Source organism: Zingiber officinale, chromosome 5B (assembly GCF_018446385.1).
Source record: "Zingiber officinale cultivar Zhangliang chromosome 5B, Zo_v1.1, whole genome shotgun sequence".
Classification (NCBI taxonomy): domain Eukaryota; kingdom Viridiplantae; phylum Streptophyta; class Magnoliopsida; order Zingiberales; family Zingiberaceae; genus Zingiber; species Zingiber officinale.
The window spans coordinates 63,574,278-63,587,089 of record NC_055995.1 but is presented as its reverse complement, the minus strand read 5'-3'; positions in this window follow the sequence as shown (position 1 = coordinate 63,587,089).

Genomic DNA, 12,812 nt, shown 5'->3' with positions numbered 1-12,812 from the left:
ATATCAATGGACGAAAAAGGAGCAGGCCGACTACGTGGCGAACGACAAAGAAGAGTACCATCTGCTAAGCATTCTCCCGCCACAGGAAGTCAACCGGATCAGGAACTACGACTTAGCAAAGGAACTTTGGGAGAAGTTCCTTGAGCTGCACAAAGGAACACCCGAAGCCAAGCTTGCTAGACGGGATCTATTTCGTAATCAACTCACCAGCCTGCGACTTGGGGAAGATGAGACAGTTGCGCATCTGCACTCAAGAATTAAAGAAATCATCACCGGACTGTCGTATCTCGGAGAAAAGGTAAGTAACTGAGATTCGCTAAGGTACGCGTTAAATTCTTTTCTGAGAAATTAAAAATGGGCATCACTAGTAGATGTCGTGTATATTTCAAAAGATTTAGAAAAACTTTCATTAGAAGAACTCTTTTCTACATTTGAAGTGCACGAATCAAGATGTGTAGGTACGAAGGAGCCCAAGAACAACGTCGCCCTCAAAGCATCGAGAGACGAACCTGAGTCGGAGTCTTCTCCCGATGATGAGGAAATGGTAATGATGGTAAGATGATTTAAGAATCTTTGTAAATCTAGGAAATCTAACCATCCGCAGGGGAAAAAGAAAAGGACCATCCGCTGCTACCACTGCGATGAAGAAGGGCACGTCAAGGACAACTGCCCCAAGCTAAAGAACAAGGACAAGGATAAAGGTAAGAATCCAGTCCAAAAGCTCAAGGTTGTAAAGGCGACATGGGATGATACGTCGTCCGAATCGGAAGTCGAAGCATTCTTTGGACTTGCACTAATGGCAATTCATCAAGACGACGACTGTGATTCAAGTTCTTCCGAAATGAGCATCGAGAGCATCGATGAAGGGGGAGCTACGTCGGAAGAAAGCAACACTTCAGGGGGAGACACGGTAAGTCAGGTACGATCTCTTCCTCCCGATAAACTCTTTAAATTCGTTAAATTATTAACAAAAGATTGCTACAAATTAGAAAAATAAAATAAAAATTTAAAAGTAATACTAGCTAAATCTTGCCCTCTAGAAGATTTAGACAAATCAAAATTAGAAAATGAAAAATTGAAATCAGAAAATAATAATTTGAAAATACAAATAGATAGTCTAAAAAATCATGCATGTTCAAATAAAACATATTTTAGAAAATACAACAATTTAAATTGGTATTTTCAATATCATAAGGGATAAATTAGAAATATTTCAAAGAAAAATGTCCCTAAGAAATTCCTAGTTAATCCAGTAGGCCGGAACTTATATTGGGTTCCTAAGTCTTGTTTAACTTAAATGTTTAATCGGATTTAGAGCTTTTAGCGAGAAAATTAGACATTAAAATTTCTCTATGAGGGTTTGTCTAATGAAGTGGTTGTTGCTCTAATAACCAAGAAGGCCTAGTACCTCGCCACGACCTGGAAGCTAAAATATTGAAATAAAATGTTTAATTAACTTTCTGATAAAAGCATTAAGGAGGAAAATTAATAATGTTTTAAAAAGTCTTTTAAACATTTTTTAAAAATTTTCAAAATTTTTCTAGTTAGAATTTTTGTTTGTGCATAAAATTTTTTACTTAAAAGTTAAAAGTTTTTTTAGAAATCTCAGTTTAAAATATTTACTTAGAATTTTTTTTTCAAAAATAGTGTTCAAAATCTCTTAAGTCTGAATTTTTCTAAAATTCTTTTATTTAAGGCTTTACTTAGAATTCTTTTTAGAGCTATTCCTTAAAAAAAAAATCTTACCTAAAAAGTTTTACTTAGAAATTGTTTAACTTAGAATATTTTTTGCTGAAAATTATTGCAAATTCTCTAACTTAGAATTTATTCAACTTAGAATTTTTTTTAAGAAAGTTAGAAAAAAATTTTCCCCTTAGATTTTTTTTTTCGGAATCCCATTTTTTTATGTGATCAAAGGGGGAGAAGGAAAAGTATAAGTCTAGGGGGAGGTAGACCAAAATCTTAATTTTCTATCTTTCTGCACTTAATTGCAAATTTAGTTAGTTTATTTTTATGTCTATTTTTACCCTAACTTAACTTGGGTTGCTCACATCAAAAAGGGAGAGATTGTTGGAACCCCAAGGGTGTTTTGGTGTGATCAACAAGTTAAATGAGGTTCTGTGTGTTTTTAACCTTGTGTCTAAGTGTGCAGGAGCTTAGGAGCACAGGTAGTCGAGCGGAAGACACAGCTAGCGAGAAGGACGGCACGCGGTGCATCCGAGGGACGAGGCACTACGGAAGAGTACACCGACGGATGATAAGGAAGCGTGTGATGATTCTGAGGGACGAGAAGCTAGAGCGGAAGACTGCTCGAGGAGCAAGAGACGCAGCTAGCGAGAAGGTCGGCATTGGGAGCGACCGAGAGATGAAGACTGCGCATGAGTACGCTAGCGGACGAGAAGGAAGCACGCGACGATTCTGAGGGACGAGAAGCCGGAGCAGAAGCCTGCTTGAGAAGACCGAAAGTTGGGTTCGGGTGAGCCCTATTCCGGATGGCAAATATCGTCCAAGCGAGCGGAAGACCCGGGCTGAAAAAAGTCAACAGGGTTAACTTTCCCAGCTAGGGCGCTCGGAACTGTCTGGGGCGCCCGGAAGGGTTCCAGGCACCTAGAGTTGACTTTTGACTACATCACGTCAATCGCGATCTGAACGTTGGGGGATAAAGTTTTTGTTGGTGCGGTTAGCACTAACGATCTAACTCATGTTTTGATGAATAATAAATCGGGTTAAGTTAGGTTTGTCGTGATCTAACACTCTGACCGAGTGTGCAGACGAAGTCCAGCTAGGTCGACGGGCTGACCGGATAGCTGGCAAGAAGTCCAAGCGGGTCGACGAGCTGACCGGACGCTTGGCGAGAAGTCTTGCTAGGTCGACGGGCTGACCGGATAGCTGGCAAGAAGTCCAAGCGGGTCGACGGGCTAACCAGACACTTGGCGAGAAGTCCAGACGGGTCGAAGGGCTGACCATACGTCTAGCAGATGAGTAAAGGTAAGTCACTAGAAGGGAGTGACTGTGAGGATGCGTTCCTGGGAAGGGAACATTAGGCGTCGATCCGGCTTAGATCCATTTTGGATATCTAAGTCGAGATCGTGACTAGATTCCGATCTCGGAAAGACAGAATCTAAGTCATACTCTTTTTTGCTAAATTATAAACTGAACTAACACTCTGTTTTGCAGGTTATAATTTGTATATTTTCCTTGGACTAACCTTGTTTTACAGGAAAGGTTCTCCCTGGAAAAAGGTGGTCCAGGCGCCCGGGAGTCAAAATTTATCCAAACGCGACGTCGCCACATGGAGCTCACTGGTTGGACATGCCACATCTCACCAGGGCGCCCGGAAGGGATCCAGGGCGCCCCGAGCTTCATATAAAAGAAGGGGCAGAGGCAGAGCTTCAACAACAACTCAGAATCTGCTTTCCTACGCTCCTGGAACACTGCGAAGTTCCGACAACGCTGTTCTTTTAATTTCTTCTTCTGTTGGTATAGCTTTACTTTGTTTTTCATTAGCATTCCTGTATTAGTTTGTAATAGTTATCGAATTGCTAGTGAATTGTCCATCGAAAGCACCCTCGTGTGCGGGCCTTGGAGTAGGAGTCGACATAGGCTCCGAACTAAGTAAAATTGGTTCTGTGTTAGCATTGATTTTCTTTTCTGCTGCGCTTACTCTTATCGAAATTTTTGTAATCGATATTCACCCCCCCTCTATCGAAACTTCATGATCCAACAAGTGGTATCAGAGCCGGTACCACTCTGATTTGGTGCAACCACCAATCATACAAGGGGGTGATTGTTTTCTTTATTTTTTTTCGGATTTCAGTTTTTTGCAAAGATCCAAACTGGTATTATTACCCCTTTAGAAATTTTTTTTCATCGTAATTAAAACTAAATTGGTGCAACACCAATTTAGTTATTTTTATTTAATTCTTCCCGCACTACTAATCCAAGACCAAGTCTTGGTACCTCTCTATATTTTCTGTGTACAGATTAAAAATGTCGCAAATCGAGGAGTGTGACATGCTTCGGATGCAACAAGAAAGGCCACTACAAGAACGAGTGCCCGAGATTAAAAATCGACAAACCGAAGCCAACCAAAAAGAAGGCCCTCAAAGCGACGTGGGACGACTCCTCCTTGGAAGAGTCGGAAGCAGAAGATCAAAAACACCAGAGCCACCTCGCGCTGATGGTCCGCGAAGCAGAGTCGGAAGATGAATCGGAAGACGGGTCCGAATCCGAATCGAGCCACGAGTCCATACTCGTTTCCGAAGGTTCTGAAGAGGTATTCCTAAACTTAAACCGGAAATTTTTTAAAATTATTTCATGCTTAAATAATAAATTAGTTAAGTTAGAAAATAAAAACAAATTACTCCTCGAGGAAAATCAAATCCTCAAGGAACAAGTTGTAAATAATAAACCAACTCAAACTCTAACACTTGAGGAGGAGAATTCATCATTAAAATTAGAAACTAACAACTTAAAAATTATGTTAGAAAAATTTAGTACTAGATCAAAAAATTTAGATTTAATACTAAACAATCAAAAAGCATGTTATAATAAAACCGGACTCGGATATAAGTCGAACTCAAATAAAACATATAAATCATTAATAACCCAACACAAATCAACGAACAAAGCCTGGGTTCCGAGAGCGTGTTTGACCACACAAATAGGAGCTAACCAATATTATATCCCTAAAGATAAAATATATTATATAAAGTCAAATAAACTAAATAAAAACCAGAATACAAACCTGAACCAAAAAGTTTAAAATCTAAACATATTAAAACTCAACAAAATGTAAACTATCATCAAGTAAAATATAATTATAAAAGAAATAGACATAAACCGAGAACAAAATTAAATTAATTGGTCATTGATTCAGGGGGAGGCTCCAGAATAGCTGGCACCTCCAAAACTAACCTACCCGGCAGGGTAACCCTAACCAACCTACCAGATAGGGTAATTAGGATTAGTTAAAAAGGGTTCAAGTTTAACTTGAAAAATGGTACTGGTGAAATTTTGGATGATAGTACGTTAGGGAAGCTTAGTCTATGTAACGACCACCCTTCTTACTACTACTACTCTCTAAGGGTGACCATTACTTAACTACTAACTCTACTTAACCGGTATGATTAAAAATCACATGGAAATCCAACCGAAAAATTTCGACAGAATCTCCCCTGTACCGGTGATCTTAAACTGACATACATAACATAATATACACAGCCACAGGCGGCTGGAACACATATCAAACACAAAAAAAGGAATAACATCACCACGCAATTTAATGAAATCAAATCATGTAAGTAATGAATAGCGGAAACAAAATAAACATACAATTAACTAACAGTGGAAGACTAAATGACTCATCTAATACATTCTTAATAAATGGCAATCTTAATAAATTCTTAAACTAAGTCCCAAGGCTTCCATAGTCCTGGCATCACACATCCTTCGAACACCTCCTTGTCGCCTTCCTTTCTATATCTTTTCCTTTCCTGTATCTGCAGTAAGAGGAAGTGTAGTCTATAAGCAAAATTTGCTTAGTAAGCGCTATCTAACTCACAAAATCACGAATGTGCATGTATACGAAAAGAACTAAAAACTATATGCTCTAAAAAGAAATAAAGCATAAACATAACTGCTCATGTCAAACTAATAGCAAAGAAAAGCTAAGAAATCTACTCATGTAATTCTATTCACTAATCATGCTACTCATCTAATAGGTAAACATGAAAACTACTCATCCACTAGATAAACATGGTAGAATAAAGAACTAAACTTACTGAATTCTAAACACCTTCTGAATCTTATTCCACTTGTTTAAAGACTTATTCTTTAATACTTTATACTTATGTAAAACTTTCAAAAACTTATACTTATAATACTTCAAAATAATAATCAACTTCTTCTTGGGCCCTAGAACTGTGCTTTTCTTTGCGACCCGACCCATTCGGCGGCCCATTTGGCGACCCTATGGTCGTCGACCGTCGACCGTCGGCCGAGCCGTTACTACTAGGTTATCTAAACCTAGGGACGACTATGGGAGCCCAGCCCAAGGACAGAGAGTCCAGTACAGTGCCACTGATAAAAGTAAAATACTTGTTATCTCTTAATACTTCTATATAATGCCTCGGCATTTTCTTTAGCACCTTGTGTGCCAAAATCCCTAAAGTCTTGACTTTGGGATTTACTTAAGACCTTGGCCTTTTTCTTTCTTTTCTTAATCTTTCGTATACTTTTCTTATAAAAGAATGCTTCTTACAAAACTGAAATGTTTAAACAAATTCTAATACTACAATGTTTAAACAAAATCTGCATACAAGTTTAAACAGAAATATGCATATTAAGCTTATCTAAAATCTGCATACTAATACTTTATTAAATTTACATTGATCAACATGTAAATCTCTTTTCTCATTTTCTAAACTAAGCTTCTATTCTGAACTTATTACTTGCATATCTAAACCTCTAGCTCAGATTTAACATAAGAAAATTATCTAAACCTCAAGCTCAGATTTAACATAAGAAAATTATCTAAACCTTTCTAAAACCTCAAAGTCATCGAGTAGAAGAACTCATCATAGCAAAATATAGAAGGCAGTATTCCACTCCTAATTCCCAAATATTCTGGAAAACAGAACAATATCGAAATTGAACCCTCATATTCGGAATTAGTGAGAAGAAACCAGAACACTATGATCATAGCCGAATGTACCAAATTTCTATCCAACAAATTCATAATCACTAGAAAAACATGAACATCCTCGATTACAGTGGAATTCACCCAAAATCTGCTCAGAATTGCATAACATAACCATGAATAGCAAGAATGTTATCAATCACCATCTAAATCACTACAATCTGTTGAGAAATTCGGAATACCACGAAGAGAAACGAGATCATCTTGACCTGTAATCTAATTCCCCCAAAGAAAGTTCATTCAGCAACTCGGAAGCATCGAGGAGAAACCAAAACAACCAAAATCTATCCAACCATTCTCAGTAACCACAAACTAAACAATCTGTTAACTTCCGAATCTAGCAATTCCACATGCTTGGACTGAACTAATCCTTCCCTCCCTTCCTTTAGGGTTCACGACAGTAAGCATCAAAACCAAACCCCCTTAAAACATGCTTCGAAATCCAAAAGGAAACAAGAAACCGAAACCACAATTCATGGCAACAGGTGAAGGAAATCCCGGAACTACTCTTACCGCAGGTGAGTAAGCAACTTACCTTGGGTTTCTTGGACTTACAGCCGAGAAGGAGGCATCTAGGGCTTTCGGCGAGCTCGAAATCCCGACTCTTCTTCGTGCTCCCGACTCCTCCTCGTCGAGAAGAGCTTAAGGAGAAGGAGGAACCCCTCGGAGAACCTTGGCCGACCACCGGATCTGCCCGGATTCTGCTGTCGCGAGCGAGAAGGAGAAAAGAGGGAAAACTAGGTTACGGCAAATCCAACATTAACTCATCCCTTTCATAATCCAATATTCCGTTATCTTCCTTAAGAAATTTTCCTACATTTTCTAAACAAAACCGACCGCTGGATCAGCTGGTCAGCCGCTCCGCTTAAATCCCGGGTTGAGCCGGAGATCGCCGTATCGAGCCTCGGCTCGGCCACTTTTCGAAACCTTTTTATTATCAAATATACCTTAAATATATTTCTCTGCATATTTGCTCAGCACCGACTGCTAGCCCACTTGGTCAGCCGACTTTTAACCGAACCCAAGGTCCGGGCTTCGATTTCTCAGCCGCGCCCCTTTTATTTAATTTATTTTAAATGTTCCCAACTATTCTTTAAATACCATTTGTTCAATATATTTAACAAAACTTGCTTAGCTCAGTTGGTTGGCTGACTTATGTTAAGACTCGGTCAAGGTTGAGGTCTTGGGTTCAAAACCCAACTTCAACATTTTTCTTTCTTCTTTTTTTTAAACTTCTTCCTCTTGGTAAAAATACCAAACGAACTCCAAAAATTGCATAAAAATACTCTACAAATTCCTAAAAATCTCTAGAATTTTTCTAAAACATTTCTAGATTTTAATAAGGTCTTTTAGAACTCTAAATCATGAAATTTGGGGTGTTACAATTCTCCCTCCCTTATAAAAAGTTCGTCCTCGAACTTAGAATAATTCTGGACATTTCTATCTCATACTGTCCTCATGCTCCTAAGTAACTTCCTCATGCTTCTGGTTCTAAAAGACTTCTACTAATGATACTCTTTTGTTCCTTAATCTTTTAACTTCTCGGTCTTATATTATTCATATCGCATCGTACCCATTAGTGGTCCTTGGAAGGCTTGATATCTTCTCTATACTTTCTAAGCATACTTACGTATATGAATATAAGAGAAACAAAATTAAAATTGTCTCTATTCTTTCTAGGCATATGTATCAAAAACATAGAAAATTAAAACATGAATTTTCTTCTTTCCTAAGCACATATAAGCAGATACTCTATACTGTAAATCATAAAGAAAGCATAAAAGAAAATTAAATACTTTCTTACTTGAAGACGGCAAGGATGGTGCTGATGTGTGATGCTGGAGAATGGGAACTGCTCTGATACCAACTGTAACGACCACCCTTCTTACTACTACTACTCTCTAAGGGTGACCGTTACTTAACTACTAACTCTACTTAACCGGTATGATTAAAAATCACATGGAAATCCTACCGAAAAATTTCGACAGAATCTCCCCTGTACCGGTGATCTTAAACTGACATACATAACATAATATACACAGCCACAGGCGGCTGGAACACATATCAAACACAAAAAAAGGAATAACATCACCACGCAATTTAATGAAATCAAATCATGTAAGTAATGAATAGCGGAAACAAAATAAACATACAATTAACTAACAACGGAAGACTAAATGACTCATCTAATACATTCTTAATAAATGGCAATCTTAATAAATTCTTAAACTAAGTCCCAAGGCTTCCATAGTCCTGGCATCACACATCCTTCGAACACCTCCTTGTCGCCTTCCTTTCTATATCTTTTCCTTTCCTGTATCTGCAGTAAGAGGAAGTGTAGTCTATAAGCAAAATTTGCTTAGTAAGCGCTATCTAACTCACAAAATCACGAATGTGCATGTATACGAAAAGAACTAAAAACTATATGCTCTAAAAATAAATAAAGCATAAACATAACTGCTCATGTCAAACTAATAGCAAAGAAAAGCTAAGAAATCTACTCATGTAATTCTATTCACTAATCATGCTACTCATCTAATAGGTAAACATGAAAACTACTCATCCACTAGATAAACATGGTAGAATAAAGAACTAAACTTACTGAATTCTAAACACCTTCTGAATCTTATTCCACTTGTTTAAAGACTTATTCATTAATACTTTATACTTATGTAAAACTTTCAAAAACTTATACTTATAATACTTCAAAATAATAATCAACTTCTTCTTGGGCCTGGCAACTGTGCTTTTTCTTTTGTAACGACCCGACCCATTCGGCGGCCCATTTGGCGGCCCATTTGGCGACCCTATGGTCGTCGACCGTCGACCGTCGGCCGAGCCATTACTACTAGGTTATCTAAACCTAGGGACGACTATGGGAGCCCAGCCCAAGGACAGAGAGTCCAGTACAGTGCCACTGATAAAAGTAAAATACTTGTTATCTCTTAATGCTTCTATATAATGCCTCGGCATTTTCTTTAGCACCTTGTGTGCCAAAATCCCTAAAGTCTTGACTTTGGGATTTACTTAAGACCTTGGCCTTTTTCTTTCTTTTCTTAATCTTTCGTATACTTTTCTTATAAAAGAATGCTTCTTACAAAACTGAAATGTTTAAACAAATTCTAATACTACAATGTTTAAACAAAATCTGCATACAAGTTTAAACAGAAATATGCATATTAAGCTTATCTAAAATCTGCATACTAATACTTTATTAAATTTACATTGATCAACATGTAAATCTCTTTTCTCATTTTCTAAACTAAGCTTCTATTCTGAACTTATTACTTGCATATCTAAACCTCTAGCTCAGATTTAACATAAGAAAATTATCTAAACCTCAAGCTCAGATTTAACATAAGAAAATTATCTAAACCTTTCTAAAACCTCAAAGTCATCGAGTAGAAGAACTCATCATAGCAAAATATAGAAGGCAGTATTCCACTCCTAATTCCCAAATATTCTGGAAAACAGAACAATATCGAAATTGAACCCTCATATTCGGAATTAGTGAGAAGAAACCAGAACACTATGATCATAGCCGAATGTACCAAATTTCTATCCAACAAATTCATAATCACTAGAAAAACATGAACATCCTCGATTACAGTGGAATTCACCCAAAATCTGCTCAGAATTGCATAACATAACCATGAATAGCAAGAATGTTATCAATCACCATCTAAATCACTACAATCTATTGAGAAATTCGGAATACCACGAAGAGAAACGAGATCATCTTGACCTGTAATCTAATTCCCCCAAAGAAAGTTCATTCAGCAACTCGGAAGCATCGAGGAGAAACCAAAACAACCAAAATCTATCCAACCATTCTCAGTAACCACAAACTAAACAATCTGTTAACTTCCGAATCAAGCAATTCCACATGCTTGGACTGAACTAATCCTTCCCTCCCTTCCTTTAGGGTTCACGGCAGTAAGCATCAAAACCAAACCCCCTTAAAACATGCTTCGAAATCCAAAAGGAAACAAGAAACCGAAACCACAATTCATGGCAACAGGTGAAGGAAATCCCGGAACTACTTTTACCGCAGGTGAGTAAGCAACTTACCTTGGGTTTCTTGGACTTACAGCCGAGAAGGAGGCATCTAGGGCTTTCGGCGAGCTCGAAATCCCGACTCTTCTTCGTGCTCCCGACTCCTCCTCGTCGAGAAGAGCTTAAGGAGAAGGAGGAACCCCTCGGAGAACCTTGGCCGGCCGTCGGAAGAAGCCCTAGCTTTCTGCCGTTCTGCCCGGATTCTGCTGTCGCAAGCGAGAAGGAGAAAAGAGGGAAAACTAGGTTACGGCAAATCCAACATTAACTCATCCCTTTTATAATCCAATATTCCGTTATCTTCCTTAAGAAATTTTCCTACCTTTTCTAAACAAAACCGACCGCTGGATCAGCTGGTCAGCCGCTCCGCTTAAATCCCGGGTTGAGCCGGAGATCGCCATATCGAGCCTCGGCTCGGCCACTTTTCGAAACCTTTTTATTATCAAATATACCTTAAATATATTTCTCTGCATATTTGCTCAGCACCGACTGCTAGCCCACTTGGTCAGCCGGCTTTTAACCGAACCCAAGGTCTGGGCTTCGATTCCTCAGCCGCGCCCCTTTTATTTAATTTATTTTAAATGTTCCCAACTATTCTTTAAATACCATTTGTTCAATATATTTAACAAAACTTGCTTAGCTCAGTTGGTTGGCTGACTTATGTTAAGACTCGGTCAAGGCTGAGGTCTTGGGTTCAAAACCCAACTTCAACATTTTTCTTTCTTCTTTTTTTTAAAACTTCTTCCTCTTGGTAAAAATACCAAACGAACTCCATGCATAAAAATACTCTATAAATTCCTAAAAATTTCTAGAATTTTTCTAAAACTTTTCTAGATTTTAATAAGGTCTTTTAGAACTCTAAATCATGAAATTTGGGGTGTTACAGTCTATGCATGTCTAGGAAGATATGGCTTCGACCTGGTGCATTTGGCTAAGTGGAACTGACCGAAGCTACTGTAACGCCCGCCCTTCTTACCCAACCAAAGGCGACGCTACGTTCTTATACTACTTACGTACATGTTTTACTATAACAGCGGAAGAATAAAATTTTTAAAGAATTTAATTTATTAAGCATAATATCACATATTCTGATTTGTTCAAATGTGCATATATTGAACTTATAACTAAAAATATTAATTTGTCCGAATCGTCCTAGCCGAGCCACCACTACACACATCACTATCTGCTCCTCCTGCTGCTCCGTTGTTCATCCAGCTTTCTCTTTTATCTGCGGTACAAGGAAAGTAAGCTATGAGCACTCATGGCTCAGTAAGTTCCTTTCCTACTCACTAAAACCGAGAATCATCGTATATCAAGAATGGATCAACATATCATCGTCTCAACTAATCATAACATATCATTCTATTCAAACATATCATGCATATTTCTTATTCACATATCATTTCATAGAAGCATGAATATCATATCATAAAACAAATAAATCACAAGCATAAGACATACAAGGGCATCATATTCATATCATAATATCACATGACATTATATCATATCATCATATAATTCAAGCACATATGAATGTAGGCAATGCATCGTGAATTTGAAAACTTATACTTAATAGTACTTGAAATTAATATCATCATCATTTGGGATCCCGGTTTGTACCACATACATAATGCGTAGGTCCAAGGTAGCAAGTCTTGAGCCCTACCATGCATACATACTAGGCCCGAGTCTTACTCCATCGACCTAGGGCACTCAAAGGCCCATTACTAACGAGGCCCGAGTCTTACTCCATCGACCCCGGGGCGTTTACGGAGCCCACCCTTGGTACAAACCATAAAAATAACTTATCATGCATAACTATCATATCATGTCCTTAACAATCTTTCATGCATTTATTCTTTTCATTTCTTTTCATTATGTATAGCATTTTCTATGCTATCACATATCATAACATAACTTCATTTCTTTTCATTATGTATAGCATTTTCTATGCTATAACACATCATAGCATATTTCATAATATAACTTCATTATGCATATCATTTCGTAACTAAAGCAATCATGCATTCTAACTTATTATCATATCATTTTCATACAG